Genomic DNA, 24,454 nt, shown 5'->3' with positions numbered 1-24,454 from the left:
AAAAGGGGCATAAGTCGACTTGTCGGCATGAGACGTCGTTGTCAAGCTGTAACTGATGCTCAAGGGCACATGACAAGTTATTGACACTGACATTTTTTGTTGTGGTATATCCACAACAAAAAAATTCCTCATCTCAACAAGAAATTGTTTGAGATGAGGAAATCACCAGTGTATGCTTCTACTTAAATGCCCTACTTTCATGATATAATATCACTGTAGCGTGAACATTTTCCATTTTCCATAAATTTCACCCAAAGGCCAAATATCCCTAACTTTTTGTGAGTAGTGTATATACATAGTCTACTGTTATAGCCCATTGACGACAGCACCAGATGATCACAGCAGGTTCAGTGAGTTGTGTGCTGGGCTCTTGCAAGTCCATTGGCATTTGTTGGATTGTGGAATGTCTGATCAGTCCAATACAATGTTCCAGCAAAGTCCCAATAAAATATTATGTAGGTCACTGGAAACAAACCCCACCCTGATAGCAACAAAGTAAGCATCCGTCCAACCTCAGAGTGAAATAAGTCACTTTAAGTCACCTTCTGTAATTGTGAACCACTACATACTGAGAAAAATAGTGTGTGGCAGTAGCCATATAATCTTGAAGTGAAAGTGAAACTAGTGCTACATGTACACTGTAGGTGATGGAGATGTTTTTGTTGTTTTAACTGCCTAGCTACATGAGTACAACATTATTTCCATGAAGTCAGGAGGTCCTGGTTTTGTTCAAGTAGGGTCACAGCGACATATTGCGTCATATCATTTGGGGACAGCACTTTCACAGTAATATCTGCTTTGCACTCGCAGATCATAGATACCAAGGCTACCTCCCTTTGAGTGCACCCAAAGAGCACCTTGAACGGACTTCATACCTTTATTTCCAGCACTGTCTGCTGTCACCCTCCAACATCGCAGCTCCAGTGGCATTGTGCATGTGTTGTACCCCATAGCTCCTATTGCGTCAGAGACTGTGACGCGGCCTTCTTTTAAAAGCCTTAGGTTTGTTGAAATTACAATAGTAAAGGGGGCATCATGAGGCCAAATCAGCAGCCATGGCACTGTACAGTTCAACTCTAGCTAAACACGTGTAAATACGCTATTACATCACTGTTTTCCAAACCAAGCTGCCAACTTTAAAGTGTTTCCGGATGTTGGATCATCTTGGGGCTGTGTGGGAGAGCCCTGTGATGCCGCTCTGTGCATCACTGCTGCACTGAACTGTTAGCTGTTATTTGCATGCTTGTGGCCTGGCTTTCAGCTTGCACTATTCTTGCTTTTTCGTCTCTCATCAACAAGGCATTTTCACCCCCAAGACTGCAGCTGACTGGATATTTTTAGCTCGTCGCATCATTATCAGTACAGTCTATATACTGTAGTGCAGAAAATCCCAGGAGGATGGCCATTAGATGCTTGAACGGCTAAGTCTGGCACCAACAATCACAACATGTTGTTGCTTAAGCCACAGACAAACAGTAAGTGAAGTTCTCGACCCTGTCTGCTCGCTTTAGGCTTTATTTACACATGACTGACTTGTGTAACTGGGTGGGTATGCCTTAATACAGTGCCCAAGACTGCAGCTTACATAATGCCATGCCAACCAAAATACACGATAGGTGTCATTTAACAGAGATTCTCTGAGTGGAGAAGCGTATTTTTTCATGCCTTTTTTTGTGGCTCTACTTGCATGAGAGATTTGCTGTCCATTTTCCCCTTACACCTTAATAATCCAGTGAATGAACGAATGAATGGGCTAATAAATTGTGTAATTTTGTTGATTCTGTGATTTATATAAAAATAATGAATGAATGAATGAATGAATTTTTCTGAGAACAAAATTGTTAAAATGTTAATGTAATTTTTTATTTCTCAAGAATCTCATGTATGTTTTGTTTCTCGTGAATCTCAGCCTTGAAATTGATTTCCATTTAAATTCAAGTAGGGTTAGAGCAAGACCGCACACCCAAACAAAAGAAAAGCAACCTGGTGTATGCAGTCCAATGCGGCGAGGACTGCACAGATTTAAACATTGGAGAAACAAAGCAACCATTATACAGACGCATGGCCCAACACAGAAGGGCCCACTCCTCAGCCCAGGACTCTGCGGTTTACTTACACCTGAAGGACAAGGGGCACACCTTTGAAGACCACAGTGTACATGTTCTGGACAAGGAGGACAGGTGGTTCGAAAGAGGAGTGAAAGAGGCCATCTATGTCAAAGTAGAGAAGCCATCACTCAACAGAGGAGGAGGCCTCAGACACCACCTATCATCTACAATGCTGTCCTTTCATCCCTCCCCAGGAGATTGAAACACCAATCACCCTTGACCTCATGTGACAACAGTCGACCGCACTTGACACCAGGTGACTCCAACGACTCTCGACAATGATCATTAACACACAGGGGCACCTTCACATTAGTGGTATCGATGACCCTGACAGCGACCCCACAGAGGTTAAATACCTGGGATTTCCCGCCAGTCAACCAGAACTGAAGAAGCTTCTTGGAGGAGAAGCGAAACATCTTCTGAAATCTACCATCAAGTTCAGTCGACCTTGCTTCTAACCCTACATGCATATCATGACCTGGATGACTGAGAATCTTCACAGACATGCTTCCATTTAAATTGTTACATCTGGTATTGTGCATCAAACTGAACCATGTCCTACTGTCCCATGGTGACGATTGCCACTGAATGTCAAACAAAGAAAAAAGATTCAGACTCAGTTTTGACATCCCCAAATTTTTATCAGGCCAAGAATCACGATGCAACAGAGATGCAGCCTGTATAGCCATGTGGACATGCAAAGTGAAGCGTGCCTGAATGCAAAGTACATGCAAAGTAGATCCTCTCAGCTGTAATGTGGATAGTTAGGAAAATTCTTGAGCACACACAGAAACATACAAGCGCGCGTGCGCGCACACACACACACACACACACACACACTCATTAAAAGCTGGAAAGCTTGCTCTTTAACCTAACTTTTCTCAGCATTAAATCCAGACACCACCCAGTGTTCCTCCGTTTGATCGTAATTGCCTTAATATCGTCTTAACACAACCCTGTTTGCTCCAATTAAATGTATGTTGTCCGTGAATTTTCTGTAATTATTGACTGCTACTACACAACCTCAGGCACATGGCTGAGCTAAAGTGGTATTAGTGACTGGGAGTGAGTGGAGAGGTCTCTCTTTCTCTCTCTCTCTCTCTCTGTGTGTGTGTGTGTGTGTGTGTGTGTGTGTGTGTGTGTGTGTGTGTGTGTGTGTGTGTGCACGTGTGTTTGAAAGTTACAGAGAAAAAAAATGTCCATCCGTAAAATTAATATTCTTAGCACTAAAACCCCAAGGTAAGGGTTGGGGTTATAATTAGGCGATAGAAAAGGCCTCTTTGACTCACTCTTCTCTTCCTTTTTTCCAGTTAATCCTACAGCTGAGGAGTCTATCTCAGCATGCAATACAACCAATGGAACAGCCATGCTCTACTTTACTGTACATAATATTGGCTCAGTACATCCCAAGCATGTTTTCTCAACGCATCTGGTCAACAATGTCTCATCAAAAATGCCCTTTTCCATGTTTCAACATTTGTGGAAGGCAGGTGTCATGGTTTCTGTTTTTGTGATTGCACTGGAAAGCAAACAAATGGATTGTTTTCGCATCTGAGTGACATTTATCCTGTTCCTGGCAAATCAATAAGTGTCTCTCCATGCAGCAGTGAATAATAAAGTGTATAGAAGTGTAGGAAACTATGATATCACTACACTGGGGATTATTTTTTTAACTGAAGCATGTGGCAGATGAGTTGAGAAACAACGTGTGTTGATGAGGTAAGACCCTTTCAAAGAAACATCACATCAGCACCAATGCATTACTGCTCATGTGCACACACACATGAACACATGCACACACACATATACACACTGTGAAAGGTACACAAGGTATGCTAGAGCCACGTCACACCTCTGTTTTGCTACTGTAGTGAGACAATATGACAGGAGGCAGTCTTCAGGGAAAATCAACTACATCTCCCATAATCCTATGGGAGGAGAAATGACAGCTAATTGTATAGACATCTGTTGGGTGTGTGTGTGTGTGTGTGTGTGTGTGTGTGTGTGTTTGTGTATGTTTGTGTGTGAGCAAGAGAGAAAACACACGCACATGAGGAGAGACACTGGTGCACTCATTTGCCCAATTTATGATCTTTACCTGAATGTATGTTTAAAGTGTTTCTAGCAGCTAACCAATATAGCAGCTGGCTGGATCTCATTCTTATTCCCCGAACACACTGAATTCACAAAATGTGATGGATTCAAAAAGCTGCTGGCAACATTCCTGAGGGATTTTGGTTCATGCTGATTTGACAGCATCACTCAGTCCCGCAGATTTTCCTGTTCAACCTCATTCCAAAGGTCTTTGCTGGGTTGAGATCTGGGGATTTAACCAAAATCAATGTCGTGTTCATGGATCTATCTTGTGACATCTTTTTTTTTTGACTGTATTATCCTGTAGTAAGCATTCAGCGGAGGAAAAAAAATACCAACAAAAGTATATTTCCTCTGACAAAAGTTATTCAGCCACTCGGTGTCTGAAAAGACCTTAGAGGCGATGAATTCCCACAAGTGTTGGCTACGTTCTCAGGACAATATTTCCATCTCCGCTGGGAGCATAGGAGTGCTGAGGAATATGATTTTTGCATAAAGTACAGGCAGCATTCCCATCAACAACTGCCAGCTGTTACAGTTCTACTTCTAAAAATGAGCATGAAATGAAAAATGAGAGTAAAATCAAGAACAAAAGGAGAGCTCGACTTTCAAACAGGTACATGTTCTGTGAATTTAAATATCGTGAGAGGAAAACAAAGCCTGAACAATACCTGAACACAGAGCAGGCATGCATGCGTCATGTGCGGACACGTAATCAGACCTGATCTGAGCTCGGATCTGACGGTTCTGCACTGCAAAAACTCAAAATCTTACAAAAATCTTACAAAATTTGTCTGTGGAAAAAGTGAAAATTCACTTGAAACAAGTGAAAATTTGCTTGTTTCATTGGAAAAATTTGCCAGTGTGAAGTTTCAAGTGAAAATTCACTTGAAACAAGTGAAAATTGTCTAAAAGCAAGTTATTTCTTAGGTGATCATGGCTTATTTTAAGTGTAATGAGATATTTTGACTAGAAATAACACAAATATTCTTGGTAAGATTTTGAGTTTTTGCAGTGTGAGTGCTGAAGTCGCATTGAAAAGATCCTGACCTGTGGCTCTAAGGCCCGGGACACAGCAAGTCGACCTCAAAGAATTAATGCCGACTGAGGCTGACCGTCAGATCCCTTTGCGTCGCTGCACGTTGCCTCGAGTCTCCTGCTAAAAATGTCCATGAACACACCGCACACACTGCAGCTGACGACTGACACCGTGAGAGGAAATAATTCTGCACATCACAGGCGGGCCGTCGTCTTTAAAAAGAGCAAACAAGAAGCCTTAGGATAGCAGAAAGACTAAAAAAGGCTTAATCCCATCATTTTAGCACCACTCTGAATTCATCACACAAATTGAGAATATATCTGATGAGGTGTTGATCTGGCACTGGCATTTCTTTCATTTGCCTCCACTGCTAATTCAAAATGCTGAATTGGCCGGTTGGCTCATTGTACAAAATGGGCCATCCTTGTCCATAGCTGGTCAAGACTGACAGGGGCAGATCTTCACCACAGACATTTCTCCCCACAGGACATCAGCTGATTGGATGATGTTGGTTTATTGACCATCTTCAATAAACTCAAGACACTGGACAACATCCATTTATGAAAAAAAAAATATGCACAACCCTGTTTCCTAACAATTACGTTCTCATACAGCTAAACTTCATTCTCAGTTATGTTTCAAGGGGAGTGTATTTTTGTCACAGATTATGTTTGTGTGTTATGTATCACAAGACCTGTTGTAACCAATTACCTGAGCTTGAGTCCAGCTCAAAGCGACAGTGTTTCATGACTAAGGGCCAATCCCAATTCACCCCTTAACCCTACCACTTGCCCCTACCCCTCCGTTTTGCGCGTTCACGCATAGGGGTAGGGATGTCCCAATTCTTGTTGAGGCGGAGGGGGAGGGTGGAGTGCTAGGGCTATATAGCCCTCCAAACAGAGTTTTTTCAGAGGCACACTCCAAAGTGAGTGCTACGAGAAATCTCCCACACTTCCCACACAATTAACACAAAAATCAATAAAATCAGCGATTGTTTGTTTGACATTACACCACTACACCAGCTGGCTAGCATGTTGTGTGGCTAACATTGGGCTAACTACAACAAAACTTGTTTACGGTCTATCATTCATACCTCAAGCTGATTCACCGGCGCTCCCAGGTGTCGAATTAAACAATAAGCCCCGAGAAGCCGTGGGTTACAGTGATTTTACAACGGCTGAGGGGCGTTCTTATCGGCGGCACGATGCGCAGCGGAGACATCTCCTTACATTCTTCCGATTCGCTGTTGACAACCGCAAAAAGATGCCAGTAGCCCACGCAAGAGAGATTACCACAGCTGAAGACGTCATTTGAGATTGAGATTTCCCGGCAAAAAAAAAATCATCGCGTCTGTTTACAACGTCACTGATGACTAATGATGACGTTTCCGGGGATGAAGGGTTGTCCCATTTCATAGGGGAGGATTTCAACCCCTACCACTTGTAACTTTGTTGCAAGGGGCAAGTGGCACTCGAAAAAGAGGGGTAGGGGTAGCGGTAGGGGTGAAAATAAGAAATGGGCTTGGCCCTAAAAGTAACAAAACCGGCTCAAAAGCCACCCGACATGACATAAAGGTATCTTAATTATTTGATTAGATTTGTGATACATCAGAAACGTAATCCCAAACAAAATATGTTTCCCCCTAAATGTAATTAACAATACAGTTAAGTTGTATGGAAACATCATTTTTAGGAGGCTGTGTTGACCAGTGTGCATCACCAACACTCATGCCACATTTGAAGTTAATCACTTCACGTTTAGTCAGACAGTAACTGGATTTTCTCCGGTCGGCATGCTAAATTGGGAGGATTACCTGATAAATTGGGGGTGCATGGTGAAAAATGATACAACTTTTTAAAAAGTAGAGTGAGTCAGACTCAGAGAGGGAGAGTAGGTGGAGGAAGAGGAAGGACAGTGATGGGGGGTAGAGAAAGATAGACAGAGATGTAGACAGATTAATGACCCACAAAAAACCCATCGCAGCACATTGTCATAATTGAGTTCAGCTGTCAGCATGAGGAGCCCAAACACCTGTGACTGACTGTGTCCAACATCATTTGACAGCCCAACAGGGGAAAGCATGACAGTCACAACACACAAGAACCGATGATCAGCTATTCCACAGAGAAAGGAGACAGATTTCATGGATGTGCACACCTACGCACACACTCACACACACACACACACACACCCACACAGACAGACACGACACAAAAGACTAACACCCCAGCTGGAGCTGGTAATGATGGTTCAATAATGTAAGTGCAGAAGCTTGTTACACACACACACACACACACACAGACACACACACACACACACAGAGCAGAAGACAGATTGCAGACATAACACTCTCCCTTACAGAGCTGGCTTCAGTAGCTCTATGTTCTCATCGCAGTTATTGGCTGTTCCCCGGGACGTTTGTATATGTGTGTGTGTGTGTGTGTATGTGAACATGATTACCTGCATGTCTATCCAACTCTGTGTGTGTGATACTCTGCGTGACGGTGTGTGTGCGTGTGACTGTGTCTGAACGATCACTGCTTCTCAAGACAAAGGGTGGAAAAGTTGTGTCTCTTTTTATTTTTTGCTGTCAGATTATTCTCTCCATCTCTTTCCTCTCTGTCCTCCCATTTCACAAAATAAATGAGAGAAAACAAACACATTTAGCAGTTATTGTCTTTCTCACTCTCCGGCCTTTGCAATACAGTACAATGGGCTAGTAAAAAAACACACACATACACACACATACTCTCTCATACTCCAAGAAAGATATTCGCACATATACACATCTCCTCACACACACACACACACACACACACACACACACACACAATCAGCAACTTGGATGGTGCTATAAACACATTGATAAAACCATTTCTATAATAAGCCGTGTTTGTCAAAATGTCATCCCCAGGCCCTGCAGCCGTTATCACTGCTTCAACATTTATAGTGGCTCTTTAAATAAACGGCCCAGGCCTTCATGGCCCACACTGATACCCATCTCAACACCCACCCACACACACACACACACGCACACACACACACGCCAACACACTCTGCCTCACAAGTACATCTCCGCCTGTTACACACTGCAGCCTTAATGGGAATCTCCTCTGGGCCAGGACTCAGCCCGTGCCTTTGTCTCATTTTCTTTTGCTTATTGGCCATAATTGACTGTCATATCATTTATCTGAACTTATCACCTGAAAACAAAATGATGAGGAGTCTACGGGGAACGATGAGGAGATGTTATTGGATGCTCTGTTTTCTTTCTTTTTCTTGCAATTAAAAAGAAGGAATGATGAGCGGCAATGTGGAGAGTTGGACATTTATTTATCCGCCGTTTGACGAATGGTGCAGAGGCACGCTGCAAAAACCTGTTCATCTTAACAAGTCATTTAGTTTCGTATTTATAGTCAACGTGGCAGTGGGATGAGATAATCCGACTTGTTTCCAGTGCTAATCAGTTTGTTTCCAAACTTCTCTTGGATTAATTGGGCTGATCTGCCTCATTCCGCCATGTTTCAACATTTTTATGCTTAAATGTGATTAAAAACATACTTATACACGGGAAACTACATTGGAAAACAGTGAGATTATCTCATTCCACTTGCAGCTTATTTTCACTTGTGTCAAGACATGAAATGATTTGTTAAGGCAACTACAAGGAGTTTTTTTTACTGGATACGAAACAGTTTCAGTTTAATACTAATGCCATTATATTGGGAAATAAGCAAACGAGACCATCAGGGAGAAGATTGTCTATTTCTATCTTGTTATTCTGAACGCTTGTCAGCAGGTTGGTGGATTTAGACCAAACCATTTACGGTACACAGACGGGAAGAGTCTATGATTATATTCCCAGGATATGCTGAAACACACAGCTCTGACCTCTGACTCCCAGGCTCTGTATAAATGATAACCTAACGTTAATTCACATCAGGTGGGTCAGCCTCATGTTAACATACTGACATGTATCAGACCTAGCTCCACAGCTCCCTAGTGGCCTGTGTTAGATGTTAGATCCAGCATCACAGTAAACCAGACTCTGCTGTATTTACCTCTGCTCTGCCTCCAGCTCAATGTCTTGCCCCCACTCATCTTTAATGTTGCCCCCCTCTGCCATGTTTGGCTCCTCTGCCCGTCGTCCAGAGCGACCTGTCACCCCCTGGCTAACCACTGTGCTAGCCTCAAAGCTAGAGAGCCCTCGATCCCAAAAAGATACTGTGTTTTTCCTCCGATGCACAAAATATCCGTACTGCATGTGTTGCATCTTGTTGTCGAGCTAAGCCGATTTGCGAGCGATTGCAGTTTGCGTCTTTACAACACAACGTAGTGGGGAAATGGGAACTGCATGCTTCGTTCTGGGAAACACTACCACTTTTGTCCACAGGGGCCGCCAAAATCAACACAAAATGAAAGTTCCATGTAGTTGCTTTAAGATGGAGGCTTTTTTTGCAGTGCAGGGGAAGCAAAGGAAGGGAGGACCAGAAGAACAGAGAGGAGGCTTTGTGGAAGAGATTGGGATGCTGCATTTACATTTACATGTTGATGATAGGCAGTAGACGACAAACATAACATTGAGTCAACAGTTAAATTTTCTCAGCATTTCCCATCAGGGAAAGACAAACCGGATGTTGATGCAGTGCAGGGACAAGGCCCTTGTCCAGGAAAGATACAGGTTTATCAGGATGAACAGTAATGTCAAGTGTGTGAGACAGAGTGGTGTGTCTTACTCCAGTTTGTGCAGTGATAAAAAAAAAGAACGATTCTTTATTATAGCAGAACAGTTTGTTATCACCCTGCACACAGTGTGATGAGGTTCTTCACCTATTGCTGCCGCTGCAAAATCATCCACCGAAGCAAGACATTCAAAGCTGGTATTGAGAGTTTAAAAGGGCAATAAGTACGATTTTTACAGCTACATGACCGTGGTACACTGTATCTGCAGGGGGTTGCTGATCAATACCAGCGACTCAATCGTTACTTCCTAGTTGCTGAGATTCCTGGCTTTTAAACCTCACTTTCTGACCTGTGCTGTGTTTTGGAACAAAAACTCCCCACCCGCTGGAGTTTCAAGATACTATTTCCTCCTCACTAGACATTTCTGTTGAATTCCTATGGGATCTCTGCTCTTTTTTTTTAAACAGTTGAAACCACAATATCTCCTTTTGTTCCCCCAATAACAATGTTTCAGGAATTTTGATCACATGTAATTTTTTCTTGTGAAGCGGTTTCTTATTTCGCTCTTAAACCACAGCCGTAGAATTGTTGCCTCTCTTAAAGTGCTATTTCACGTTCAAGGCCACATAAAAATGTGTGCCAGTCCTTGAACGTTTTTGAAAAATAAAGAGACAATGCTGAAATATAAGGCGAGGATGGGATCTGCAACCCACAAATGATCGAGCACTCTGCCTCTACTTCACATGTCATTCTTTCCCAAGTGAACGCCCCACTTCAGTCATCTTTCATCGTGGGGAGAAAACTCATCTTTTCCAGAAATACCTCATGTTGCTGTCTCCTCGCTCAATCATTTAAAGAAAAATCCCTCCCAGGTCTTCTTATATCCTGCTTCTTGTCTTGGCACCTACATGATCGTTTCAAAAGTCAGAAACACTGAAAGGGTGCTAAGGCTCTGGCATTTGGATTCCTCATTTTAAGTTGCTTGTAATTTTGGTGGCTGAGGAATTAAAGCTTTTTCTGGTGCTGAACTCCTTTTAAGTCACTCTGGGAGTAAGCAAAATCAAACTTGTTCATGTTCTGGACCCCCAAGGTGACTTTCAGTGAGCACCAATTTAATGGGATTTTACCCTGCCCCAATAAGATATTTCCTTTTAAATTGTTTTTTTGATTTGTGTTTTGTCAGCTGATTTGTCTTTTGATTAGATTTATTTAAGTTTGACTTCATTTCATTGTCTGGATTTAATGTCAGCTAATAACTGCCCACTGCACACCCGTTGGACCGCTGGTCGGCCTGGAAAGAGCTCCTCTCTCTGTGATCCTTCCCAAGATTTCTTCCATTTTTCACATTTTGACTTTTTTTTTTTCAGGGTTCAAGTCAGGGGATGTCAGCCTGAAAAACCCTTTTAGCCTGTAAGACCCCTATTAACCTTGCACTTGACACTGAAAAATATATTCAAATTGGTGATATTGCAACATAATGTTAAAACAATCACCCATACACTGAAATTCAGATATTGCTCATTTTACTGAGGAGCACCTGGACACTACGTCACTAACATGTGCATTAAAATAATATGGTGAATCTGATCCCTCTGGAGTTGTCTTTTGCTGTATCCATATCAGACAAGTGCTCCGTCCTGGTTGCTGCAGGAGGAATATGTTATCATTCCTATTTCTCACAAACACTCACCCCTCTCCAGGAACAGCCTGGTGCCAAAACTGAAATGATCATAGCTAATTGTATAGCCTAATCCTTAAATTATCGCTTGTTACATGCTGGTGTTGATTTTGGGATATGTGATGCCTGTAGATTAAATTACTTGGCTTAGTAACCTGGCAACACTCAGGACTGATAATGGAGAGCTGTCAAGAAATAGAGTGATTATCCATACCAGTAATTTCTTATGACTCCCTTAAACACCCACCTGCAGACTGCACACATACTGACACACACACACACACTCCATAGTTGAATGCACCAGTCCCTGCAACTACTTCGAATTTGCAAAGGTTATAAGTTGCTATTAAATGCTATTTTATTAACGATAACCCATAAATGATTGTAAAGGACAATGCCAGACTAATATTGTGTGAAAGCGTGTTGATGAGTGTCTGTGAGTAGCTTATATTCGTTTTGTCAATTTTTTTCATCATTTTAAATGTATACATATGGCAATGTCAGTTTTGCACGGCAAGTATAAATGGAGTTTTTGGCAAAATACTTCCAGCAGAATGTTTCCTGTGATGGATTACCTTTCTCAGGCATTTTCAAGGACATGGAAGATTTTTTTATTATTATTATTATTTTTTCACAACAGATGAAAATGAATAGCACTGAATGGCTTCTACAGAACCAGTGAAAACAAAGCCTGACAAGTTGACAAGTGACATTACAGAAGACAGTGTGCAGCCACTAAGAATTTTACGAATCACAGATGCAGCTTAAATTAGTAGTACAAATTTAAAAATAGAAATAGAGTAGAATAGAAATCATCCCTCGATTTTCATGCGAGCAAGAATTTTACAGTGTTTTTTATTCAAATGCTGAATATTTACAATTCCGTGATGCATACAGTGTATTGGGAAATTTGAGAAATGTATATATGCTCAAAGACATGACTAAATCTCTGATTTGTATGCAGAAAGTGCACAGGCAGACAATAACAGCAGAAACTCTGAGGGCAAACATCCAAGTTGTTTGAAGTCATTGTTCTTAACTCATTTTTTTTTTTCCCCACACAGGCCCAGCTAAGGAGACAGCAGCAAACTGTAATGGCTGAAATTTCTTAAGACATTATCTGCTGCAATAGTCTGAGCTTTATTGTTTGAATAAATCCCGTCGAGTGCCAGCAAGCGTGTGTCGCATGTAAAGAGTTCAGTTTATTGCCTTTGTTGTTACTGAGATTTACTGTATTCAGTCACATACCCTTGAGTGCGTCACCGTGTGATATATGAATATGCGTGTGCACATGCAGAATGTCTATGCATTCGTGCTTGCTTGTATGTGAGCGCTGAGTGCCTGTGCCAGTGTTTTATTGAAGGAAATTATTGGCCCCACTTTACAACTTTATGAGGGCATTATATGTTGCTTCCAGTCAGAATGAGATCTTTTTAGAGGCTTGCCCTGAGGTCAAACCTGAAGGGATCCTCAGAATATTAACAGACAGACCAGGCAAGAGGACGAGACGTGAGGGAGGGGGAAAGAAAGAAAAAAATAGAATACTTGGGAATTTTTCAAGACAGGAATGCGAATAGAAAAAATGAAAAAAAAAAAACAAAAACAAAAAAAACAATTCCAATTGTATTTCTAAGCACATGCTATGCATGCATGTGTGTTAGAAACATTGCCACAAAGTGTTTAAAAGAAAATTGATAAGATGGAGAGTTTACTGCCACTATCTGAAAAGTTGCTCCAGTGATGCAAAATGATGGTGTTTAAACATTACGGAAGTTAGTATCTATCTGATGAATTTGTTTAGGCAGCTTTTAAAAACATTGAGGGTGCTGTTCAGAGCATGACTCAGCAAATTCCTTTTGTGAATCTTTTAAGCTACGATGGGCCCGGCTAAGATATGAAGTAATGAGCGGGTCAGGTGTTTGCTTTTACCCTTAAGTAAAATATTTAAGTTTGGCCAGATATTTCCCCTGAAGGACAAGCTTAGTCATTCCTAAAAGTCAAAAGCGAAAAAAAGATGTAACCAGGCCAGGTAATTTATTAGAGGCCTTCTCTGAACCCCTCGGTGATAAGGGTGAGTTTCAAATGAGGGCCAGATATAACCAGCTATATCTACTGCACTGTTTACGGCAGAGTGAAAGGCAGAGGTCCCATAACAATACTTTTTGCGGCAAACCCCTTAATCTTAGTCTTAAATGAACTATGTTATCCTGATCACACCAGAGAGAATACAGGCTGAACCTCATAATGCCAGAAAATCCCATCCCTTTTTCAAATGCAAGACAGAGGAGTTGAGGCTTTCAAAGAAACTCACTACGGCTTTGGAGATCCCACTTGAAGCTGCTGATGCACCCAAAGTGCAAAGTACTCTGCAAATAGTTTTGGAAAACTTTAAAAGAAAGCCTGCCAGTAATTGTGATGGCACATTTTTCCTTGGGGTATGAATTATAACATGATTTCTCTGAATAATTGCCTTTAAAGATGCACTATCCAAAATTGCAGAGGGTCAAATGAGGTAAGGACGCTTTCGACTCACCTGATAGCAGTGGGAGTCTGTCTGACGATGTGAGCCATGCAACTCACCAATCACATCACGTGTTTAATCCACATTTTTTTTGTCAGCTGAGTCTGAGGGATCCTCACTTCAACCGACTGCATGCACCCTTAATTAAGGGGGGAAAAAAGAAACTGTGCAATTGACAGATTTTGATACTGGGCTTTGACATTATGATTATAAGGCCAGCAGGGCCCTAAGCTTCACACTCAGTATCTCCGACACTGGTGGATTACGTTTGATGCGTTTTCACATTTGCATCCAGCATCTACAAAATGAAACCAACTGATTGGCCCGCCACAGCACCACCAACAGGCCCAAAAGTCCCAAAGCATCAAGCAGCAATGTCTCAGACACCACACTTCGCACATAGAAAATAACAAAATAAAATCAACTACAGCCAGTACAACTTCCACCAGTTGTGGGGAAAGTCATGGTCAAGTTATTTAGAGTTATGAATGTGAAGGATGAAGCGGGGTGGTGGCTGGAGCTGTTACAATCAGGGGATGAGGCCAAACTCTTGTAGGGGGGATCCAGGGGCAAAATTTGAAAAAATAACCTCTCCTTCCCTCTTGTTATTTCTGAGCAAAGCCAGCAGTGGCACCACCTGCTAACCTGTCCCTGTCACAAAGTAACCTGTCACAAACCTGGTTTGGCTGGCACAGCAGGACCAGCCGGCTGCTCAGGCTCCTCCAAGAGCACTGCTCCTCTGTTTTGGAGGGGAAACTTTCATATATCCATTGTTTTGCTGTCTGTGGTGTGTCCTGTCTCTACCTGTCAACTTTGCCCGTCACTCACTGGATGGGGGAGAGGCGATAGTGACAGCAACAGGCACTGGAGGTGCGGCCTCGCACCAGGAAGGGAAAAAACACAACAACAACAAAAAGTTTGGGGCTTGGAGAAAAGTACTCAGGACTCTAGCCCTGACTGCCCAGGCCAGGTGACACCCTTGGCATTAAGTGGTAAAGAAAATGAATTCATGAATGAAAGTTATTACCATTAAAACATAAATATAGTTGCCTATCCATACTGCATACAGCCAACAGGCCCTTACTTGTGTTATTTTTCACAGCCTTTTTCAAGCCTATGACCATCTATCACACCCAGAATGGCCATACAGTGTAGACTGTGTGATATATAATTTATTGTTGTCTTGAGTCATCTGCTTGTACTGCACATGTGGACTCGTGTTTGTATCATGAGTCAGTATGTTCTCACGCTGGACGCAGGATGTCAATATGTCAGCGAGACAGTTCTCTGTGCACATCTTATTCTTCGTTGAGTGATTCTTATTTTCTGTTTCTTTTCGTTTTAATCAGGTACAACTCGCCAGCTAGCAGCGTGACAACTCGAAATGTCTTGTACAGCTCTATGCAAATCTAATAATTTTTCGACAATAAAATAACAGAGAAACTAAAACTAATTTCAGTCAAGAAACATCTTCTGCATGCGATTGTTCCTTCAGTAATACTTTCCAGGGCAAACTCTTTGCAAACAGACAACTCCGCTCAATGGAAGGAGAGGCATAATTAATTGTATTACGCGTCTTATTCTGCCTCTCTCTCTTTCTCACTCACATTAAGTGGCAGGTTTTGGTAAACACATTTAAAACAGGACCATTTGCTGCCTGCAGCTAATTGTGAGATTGTTCACCAGTGCATGAAGTGACTTATTAGTCGCTGACGACACATTGTACAGACTGCAAGATGGCTTCTTTTAGAGGAATACACTAATGTGAAAAACACATTCTAATGGGATGTTTACCTGTCTTGCCTGGTGTCTTGGCTTTATAATGATGTTGTCTCCTACTGAGGTGAGGTTTAATGGGTAAACAAAAATCACATGCTTATGCACACACACACACACACACACACACACACACACACACACACAAACAGGAGGGTATACAACCTAACATACATTATACAGTATGCACAAGCATGCATGAGAATTAGCAAGCCATATAGGATAGACATGAGCACAAGTGAACATATTACAAAGTTTGCGCTAGGAAAATCTGATATTGGAAAAGGTGTGTAGGGAACTTTCAGGTTGTGTGACAGCTGGAAAACAAACAAATATGGTCATACATTATTTGTGCCTGTCTTACACTCAAAGCAGTGACATGCACAGACCTGTTGGTTGTATTCAGTACAGAAAGATGGTGGCACCAAGGTATTTATATTTATGTTTTAATTGTATAAACCTGCATTCATGAATTCCCTGTCTCTGCTGTTCAGGGTCACATGACTGAGGCTTATTCCGGCATGCACTGGCAAAACGCTTGGAAACATAATGGAGAGCTGGCAGGTCCATAGATTTGCATTGACGCAGTTTCCTAATTCAGATGATTTACCAAGACTGATAATGTGAATAAGCTGTTGAGTCGAGTTACTTTGAATGCAATACCCGCTGCTGGAGGAGCCATCTGGAGCATGTCTGAAAAGCAACATGACTTTCAGCACTGGAGACAGCAGCTTTGAGAATGATAACATTATAATCATGAGACAAGCCTGTGTTTGTAAGACAGGCTTTTGTTCTTTTTATTTATTCCCATTTTTTTGCAGTAGAATTTGCAGCAGGTAACGACTGTTGGCAAGAGCGCGGCACAAGTGTAGCTTCATCCACACATCATAGGCTATTGCTCACTGCTCTTACAGCCCCAGTGGAGAGGGAAATAAGGTCCAGAGAATGCAGCGAACACTGGTGGGAATGCATCACCTCTGGGGTCTTCTAAGACACTGGAGCTGTGAAGGTGCATAAGCAGCAAAACACTCACCTTGGGGGCAAAACACTGACCTTTGAGGCAGGGATACTCACCGTGTCCCTGCATAAAAGGGTCACTGTGACATTTTCCGTTGTAAATTGATGTTGCTTGCAATATCCAGATTGCAGCTGCATTTATGTTCCCTCTTATCTGAGATTTGATTTCCATGTGACCGATATCTGTACGCAGCACAGCACCTACATCACATTGACCTACAATACAAATATGCTAGACCATACTCAATTTTTGTCTTTTTCACCAGCACAAACACCTGCCCCTCAGTCTCTGAATCACCTGCCTTACCCATTTCTGGACTGCAGGCTGAAATACAGATACAAACAAGGAGAAAGGTCAGTGCTGGGAATCAAACCAACTTTCTTTGTGCTTTGAGGCCAAAGTGCAAACCTCTGAGCCACAATGACACGCAAAACAAATGTTTGAAATGTAAATAAATCACCTATTTCATTTGTGTGTAAGGGCCAGAAAAGGCCACAAACGATCCACTGGTACATGCTAACATTTTAAATCTGCCATTTCTGAGGAGCCTGCTCGCTGGTAAAGCGTGTACCACTTATCAAGGCTGAGTCCTTCCCAGTGCAGCCTGGGTTCGAATCCGAGCCCAGGCCATTTTGCTGCATGTCATCCTCTCTCTCTCTCCTCTGTCTTTCCTTTCTCTCTACTATCACAATCAAATAAAGCAGAGAAAAACTGCAATTTCCAAGTGCAATTTTATTATATTGTATTTGATTAAATACTACCTAATCTTGTTGCATTTGCCTCTCATCTGGCCTTCGTTTCCTCCGTTCTCTCTGCAGTTCCGTCTTTCTTCCACTTGTCTTTTCTTTCACAGTTCCCCTATTCTTTCTTCACCTCCTTTTTCTATCTCCCACTGTCCTTCAAGATTCAAAACAATTTTTTTTAAATTCCTTAAAGGGCCATTGAATACAACAGCAACACAAAACAATTATATAATGCACATAATAACATTCAAAAGAGAGCAGCTATGTGTGATTTCTGTATAAGCAGCAGTAAATAGCGATAAATACATTGCACATGCATTAAAACCTGCAAACCTGACAGCAGAGAGGATAAAGGAGTTGGAATACTTTTGCAAGAAGGCTGAGGTCTCTTGTTTAGTTTGGATGATCTTAGAGCAGGGTTAGGGTTAGGGTTAACCCTAACCCTAACTTTTACTATATTATTCAAGCTGTTTCTTGTTGTCTCCCTATCACATTTTTTTTTTTTTTTTTTTTTTTTTTTTGCCCACCTCTGTGCCAACAGTTTCTTCCCTTTCTCTTGCCGCTCTCGATTTTTGCATTTCCCTCCCTGTCTGCCATCTGCCTCCCTGTCCACATCTCTATACTCTCCTCTGGATTCTCCCTCTGGCCCTAAAGCTCTTGTGCTTTCCCTTCTCCTTAGTCTTTCCTTCATCACCTCCTTAAACCAGTAGATCAGAATCAGAATTTCCATTTCTCCCCCCAACCTCTTTAGAGGCTTTTCACAGATCTCTAGAAAAAATTGGAGTGCACACAATGTCTAAGCATGTAACAACCAGGCCAGAAAAAGACAACTATATGAAAATGATAGTGGGGGTGGGGGTATAGAGCCATTCAAGAGTGGTACCATCAAAACATCTAACAAGGCAGCCTAAATTGGTTGCTAAATTTAGGTTACTAAAACATGAGAGGAAATGAGAGCAAATCTTTAATGTCCTGGTGGACCAATTTGTTTTAGCTCTTCTCTTTGGTGTACCTTGAAAAACATCAGTCTTGTGCGCTAAAAGCCAGCAGTCTATTTACTGAAACCAGTACTAACACTAAGTACTGACTAACATTAGCTGCTGTGTAAGGCACGCATGTGCAAAAATAAAAAAAAAAAAAAAAAAAAAAAAAAGGGTCTAAATATCAAATGTGAGAGGGCCCCAGGGGAGCTGCCTCTTGACAGTTTAAGCCAGACGTTGTGCTTGCTGTCACACACACAATTTTTCATTTAAGACACACAGGTGTTTATCTGCGTCTCTATCAATCAACTTTGTCCTCTGGATTACAGAGCTGCTTGTTATTGCACCGAGTCTTGGGCTTTTCATTCATTTTCATCACTCAAGTCTGATGCTTGATTGCTTAATCTGCCTTCCACCCTTGTGTTCTTTTGTGTTGAAATTGTACTTCAGATATTAGATATTACATCAAATGATCATGGAAGGCGCTTGTATGCAAATTGAAAGAGAACCCACTGAAGATTAACTGAAGATTAGATACAGTGTATAGAAAAACAAAAAATTGATCAGGGCGATCAGTGAAAGGGGTGTGTCCGTACTGTAAAGTCTTGTTTATTATTGTATATGATTATTTTTAATTAATTTATATCTTTTTGTTTTCATGTAGCAGTTTGTGGCATCTTTGTTTCCCACATTCTGTCATCACACAAACACACACAGAGATGACATGCTGATAAATTTTGTGTGTATGTGGGGGTGCTTAAACATGTAATAACAATGTATCTTTATTTATTTATTTATTTATTTATTTATTTATTTATTTTGAATTTGCAAACCACAATTTGAGTCAACAATTTGATTTGGTGTTTAAGCCAGAATTTCAAAAGTAGCCAGGCTTGTTGTACATTTAGGACCACAATCAGCTGCTCGAGTGCTCAGGTCCTCCTGTAAGGCCGTCAGAGGGTGTGCTAAATCACCTGAAAGCCCTCCATATCTCCTCAGTCTGTCCAACATTTTCTCCTTACCTGCTTCTCTTTCCCCTGGAGACCCCTTTGCTTTTTACTTTCTGCCTTCGTCCTTCCCTCCATCACCTCTCTCTCATCTGACATTCACCCCCTTGCCTCGCTCCGTCCTCCATTACTATTCTGTTCACTGAGCTGATATTTGAACTAATGAGAATGATATAAAGTCAGACGATGAGACAGTATTCACTCTGTAATGAGAGTCAGCACATATTGTGTGTAAGTGTGCGTGTGGTTTGTGTTCAAAGAGTTATTTTTATGCATTTGCATGTGCTTGTGTCAAAATTAAAGGCAAACTCCAGCCTAAAACACATTAACACTATTTAAAGCCATTGACTGGTAATTGATCAGGTGTTTCTTTTCTTTTCTTTTCTTTTCTTTTCTTTTTTTTTTTTTTTTTGCAGGATGTTTTCTATTTTTGTTATGCTGCAGCAAACAAGCCAAAAGTTAATGCACTGACTTACTTACTGGGAAATATTCTCTGCACTGCTACAGTCGTGTTTAATAGGGAAAACAATTAAACAGTCTAAAACAGAAATATTAGCTGACAGGTTTCAGTGCCAGCCCCTAAAATGAAAAGTCCAAGGCCTTCTTTGTTGACTGATTTGCAGCAATGAGAAAAAAAGAAATGCAGCACACCCAGTGTCTGCCGGTAAATACAACTATTTTGCTGAGTGTGTTAGTGAGAAACTTACCTCTAAAAATCATGCTTCAGCTGAACTATATAGAACCATTGGCTCAGCAGTGTTGAAAGACACGGATAAATGTCGCTCTTTGATTCACATCAGTCAGTCTTTAATCCATTAGCCTGGCTGCTACAGGGTGTGTCTGCTCTGCCTCTCTGTCCTTGCTCTGTCCTCGGTCATCTGTTGCAGTTGCATATTTGCTGTTCATGTTGCCGAAACAAGGTCAACCAACAAAATCAGTGCTTTGACATCTTAAAACATCAGAGCAGCACCAGCAATATGTTTTAAAACTGCGTTAATGTGTTTTAGGGAACACATTAAGTACCACATAATTGTGTTTTATATTTATGTTACTTCATGTTCAAGGAAATCTCTTCAATGTCAAACTTTTTTTTTTTTTTTTGCACACTTCATTTTCTTTTTAGTTTCTGTTTTGCTTTATCATAGCAACCTTGGTTTGCAAGTTTGTTTACTAAGTGTGTCACTAAATAACTAAAGCACTTCAGGGCTGAGAGGTTTGTTTGTTTGTTTGTTTGTTTGCTTGTTTGGTGACACTGTATGATAAGGGTACATGACATGACATGACATGCATGAAAATGTATTACTTCTTGCATTAATACCTCATGATTTATCAAGAATTAACACGTTCAGAGTTTTTCACTCATAACTTCAGCATGAACAACGCATTAATTCAATCATCAACTAAGGTAAATATATCATCATGATTTATATAATGATTTATGGAACATGATCATGATGTCTTCTTTGTTTTAACGGATAACATGACAATAATAAAGTAAACATGTAACATGTAAACCAAATGAGAAAACAGGTAAACAACGGCGACATGTCAATAATAACATGAATCAAATGCTTCACCATTTTATTTTGAAGGGCCACAAACATGACAAACATATGAATGAGTGATGCAAAATGAATTTGTTACGTCCTGATGTGCTCTGTGTAGGGGGCTGGATTTGGTTCAGTGGTAGAAATTTTTGGCAAACAGAATACATCTCGATCATGTTCCATAAATCATTATTCATGATGATGTGCTTGCTTTAATTAATGTGTTGTTCATGCACGAGGTCAACTTGTGTGAATTCCTGATGATTCATGAGGTATTAATGCATGACGTGTCAAGCATGCATGAATACATGTTATTTCATTCACCCATACTGTAAAGTGTCGTTTATTATTGCATGATTATTTGTATGATTATTTTTAATTAATTTATATCTTTTTGTTGTCATGTAGCAGTTTGTGGCATCTTTGTTTCCCACATTCTGTCATCACACAAACACACACACACAGATGACATGCTGATAAATTTTGTGTGTATGTGGGGGTGCTTAAACATGTAATAACAATGTATCTGTATTTATTTATTTTTTTATTTCCTCAGGTGTGCAACATGGCAATTAAGACCTGCTGTTCTGAAAGTTTCAGTGAGTCTGACACACACACACACACACACACACACATGTACAAAACTCCTCGCTCTTGCTGTGTGTGTGAGTATGTGTGTGTTCCTGAAATAATGGTAATTTATTTGAGTGACAGCTACCACAGCGAGATTGTTTGTTACTATGGAGGTTAGAACACAGGTAGGGCTGCATATGCAAATAACTTCTCTCTCTCTCTCTCTCTCTCTCTCACACACACACACACACACACACACACACACGCACACAGTCATACTGTAGTCTCCAGATGTTATGCCTGTTTAGGGGTGACCAGAGCACAACATGAAGGTGCACATTCCTCCACAATCCCCACACCAATATATGTTTTGTACACAAGAGTATGAGGAGGTGTATTTATTTACAGGTTGGTGATTTTTTTTTAACTATCACTATTATATGTTACAAGGTTTATAATATTCTATTAATTATTTCAGTTAAATATTACAAGGACCAATATATATATTACATTAACTAAAGCAAGTGATGACTAAATGGCTTTGAGATGGAAAAGAAACAACATTAGACACACAGAACTTACGGCTGCAGTCCTAACACAGCTGGAAATCTAAACATATGCATAGAATGACTGAATGAGACGTGTGTGTGTGTGTAAGGGAGTGACTACAGGAACTCTCAGTAATAGCAACAGCAGCGAATCAAGCTGTTTAGATATGACACATCTAGGGATTTCTGACAAAATGTATTCAAACAAAGCTGAGAGCAGCGCATGAGATAATGTTGCTCATTGTCAGAGTCATGCACAAACACACACACTTCTCAAAGTAGACTCTGATATCTGTTCTCCTCTTTGGTGGGCGAATTTCTGAGTTTTTGGATATGGGTGTGTGTGTGCGTGTGTGTGTGTGTGTGTGAGAGAGGGGGGTGGGGGGTCTTTTCTGATGACTTTCAGGTACACACACAAGACCTAAGACAAGTTATTTGAGGACGTCTTGTCCAAATGGGGACAAAAGCTGTGTCCCCATTTGGAAAAAGCTCCTTTTTGGGTCAGCAGTTAGAGTTAGGGTTATGGTAAATCTCAAGGAAATGAGTGTAAGTCTATGTAATGTCCACAAAAGTGACCCAGGGCAGCGTGTGTGTGTGTGTGTGTGTGCATGCATGTCTTAACTGAGAAAGAATGAGTGTTGTGCATCTTGGTTCTTCTTTATGTTTTGTACATGAATTCCTCTACTTGACTCTTCTTCTCTGTGTACATGTGCATGTGTGCCTGTGTGTGTGTGTGTGTGTGTGTATGAGTGTGTGTATGTGGAGCAGTAGAAAGGCCAAGTAAGGAGAATTTCCTCCTCCTCGCTGTCAACAACAAATGAGCTATGCAAACTAGGAATATGCAAACGAGACCCCTGTTTTTTTTCCTGGGGCCTCCTGTAACCGTGGTAACCTATAAGACAAGTTTCTTTTTGAAGCATCGGTCACTGGGTGCACATCACAAGTGCACACACTCTCTGCGTGAGTGTGTGGGTGCATGGCCCCCACCAGGTTTGACTTCCTTGGCATAGTAACTATTTTTACCCAGCATCACACTGCAAGTGCATGGTAACTGTCCCCGCAGCAACCACAGCTGTCTCGGTAACCAAGGCTTCAGGGAGTTGTTAAGGAAGCATCTCTCGGGGAAACATGAGGAGGGAGATGTGGGGCAGGGGGAGCAGGGTCTCCAAGAGTTCAGAGATGTTTTCTAAAAGTGGAGGAGATGAAGAGGCAAGATGGGGACAAGGCTAGAGAGGTGGCAGAGTGAGACATTGTTTGAAGTTTTAGTTCTTTTATATTGCCACTGATAGGGGTAGAGCAAAATGAATTCCACTTAGGGCCCATTAGATGTCATCCCTCCCAAATTTCTAAAAGATATTTTAGATAATTGGCTCTAATGTTCTACCAATTGTCAGTTACTCTTTGTCCACCGGCTGCTTCCCCTCTAACTTTAAATATTTGGTAATTCAGGCTGAGCTGTAGAAACACTTTATCCTCGTTAGGCAATTTCAGACCGGTTTCTTGTTTTTATCCAGAGCTTTAGAAAAGACTCTTTCCTTTCAATTAATTTACACTTTAGACTGGTTTGACTCCTGTCTCACTGAGGTTTTTCTGCTGTAATTGATGGGGCTTCTTCCACAGTAGCCACTCACTCTTGTGGTGTTCCCCAGGGGTCTATTTGGGTGCCTTTCTGTGTTCCATTTCCAGGCTTCTCTTGGGGCGCATTATTCTCAAGCTTATCCAGATTCACTGCTATAGTGATGGTGTGTGGCTCTCTGCCCCAGTTAAATTGGGTGATGCAGGGAACTCGGGTTTTGTTACATCTCTCTTCTTTGATATCAAGCGCTGAATCTCTCAAAACATCCTCAAGCTAAATGATTCTAAATCTTAAATGTTCTTATTTGGCCATGCAAATTGTATGAACTTCATTCATTCCAGTTTCTGCAGCCTAGCCAAGAATGTCACTGTCTGCAGTCTGGGTATTATGTCTAACTCCTACCCCTCTTTGTATGAGAAAAATAGCAAAAATTTGGTCTCTCTTGTGAATTGCAGATTTTGAAATGGTTGTTCATGCCTGTAATTTCTCCAAGGTTAGATTACTGCACTTCTCTTTACACAGGCCTCAATCAGAAATCCATTTTTCAAAAAAGCTGGTACAAA

This window comes from Myripristis murdjan, chromosome 1, assembly GCF_902150065.1.
Source record: "Myripristis murdjan chromosome 1, fMyrMur1.1, whole genome shotgun sequence".
NCBI classification, from domain to species: domain Eukaryota; kingdom Metazoa; phylum Chordata; class Actinopteri; order Holocentriformes; family Holocentridae; genus Myripristis; species Myripristis murdjan.
The sequence above is the reverse complement of the archived record's forward strand: the minus strand, read 5'-3'. Positions refer to the sequence as shown.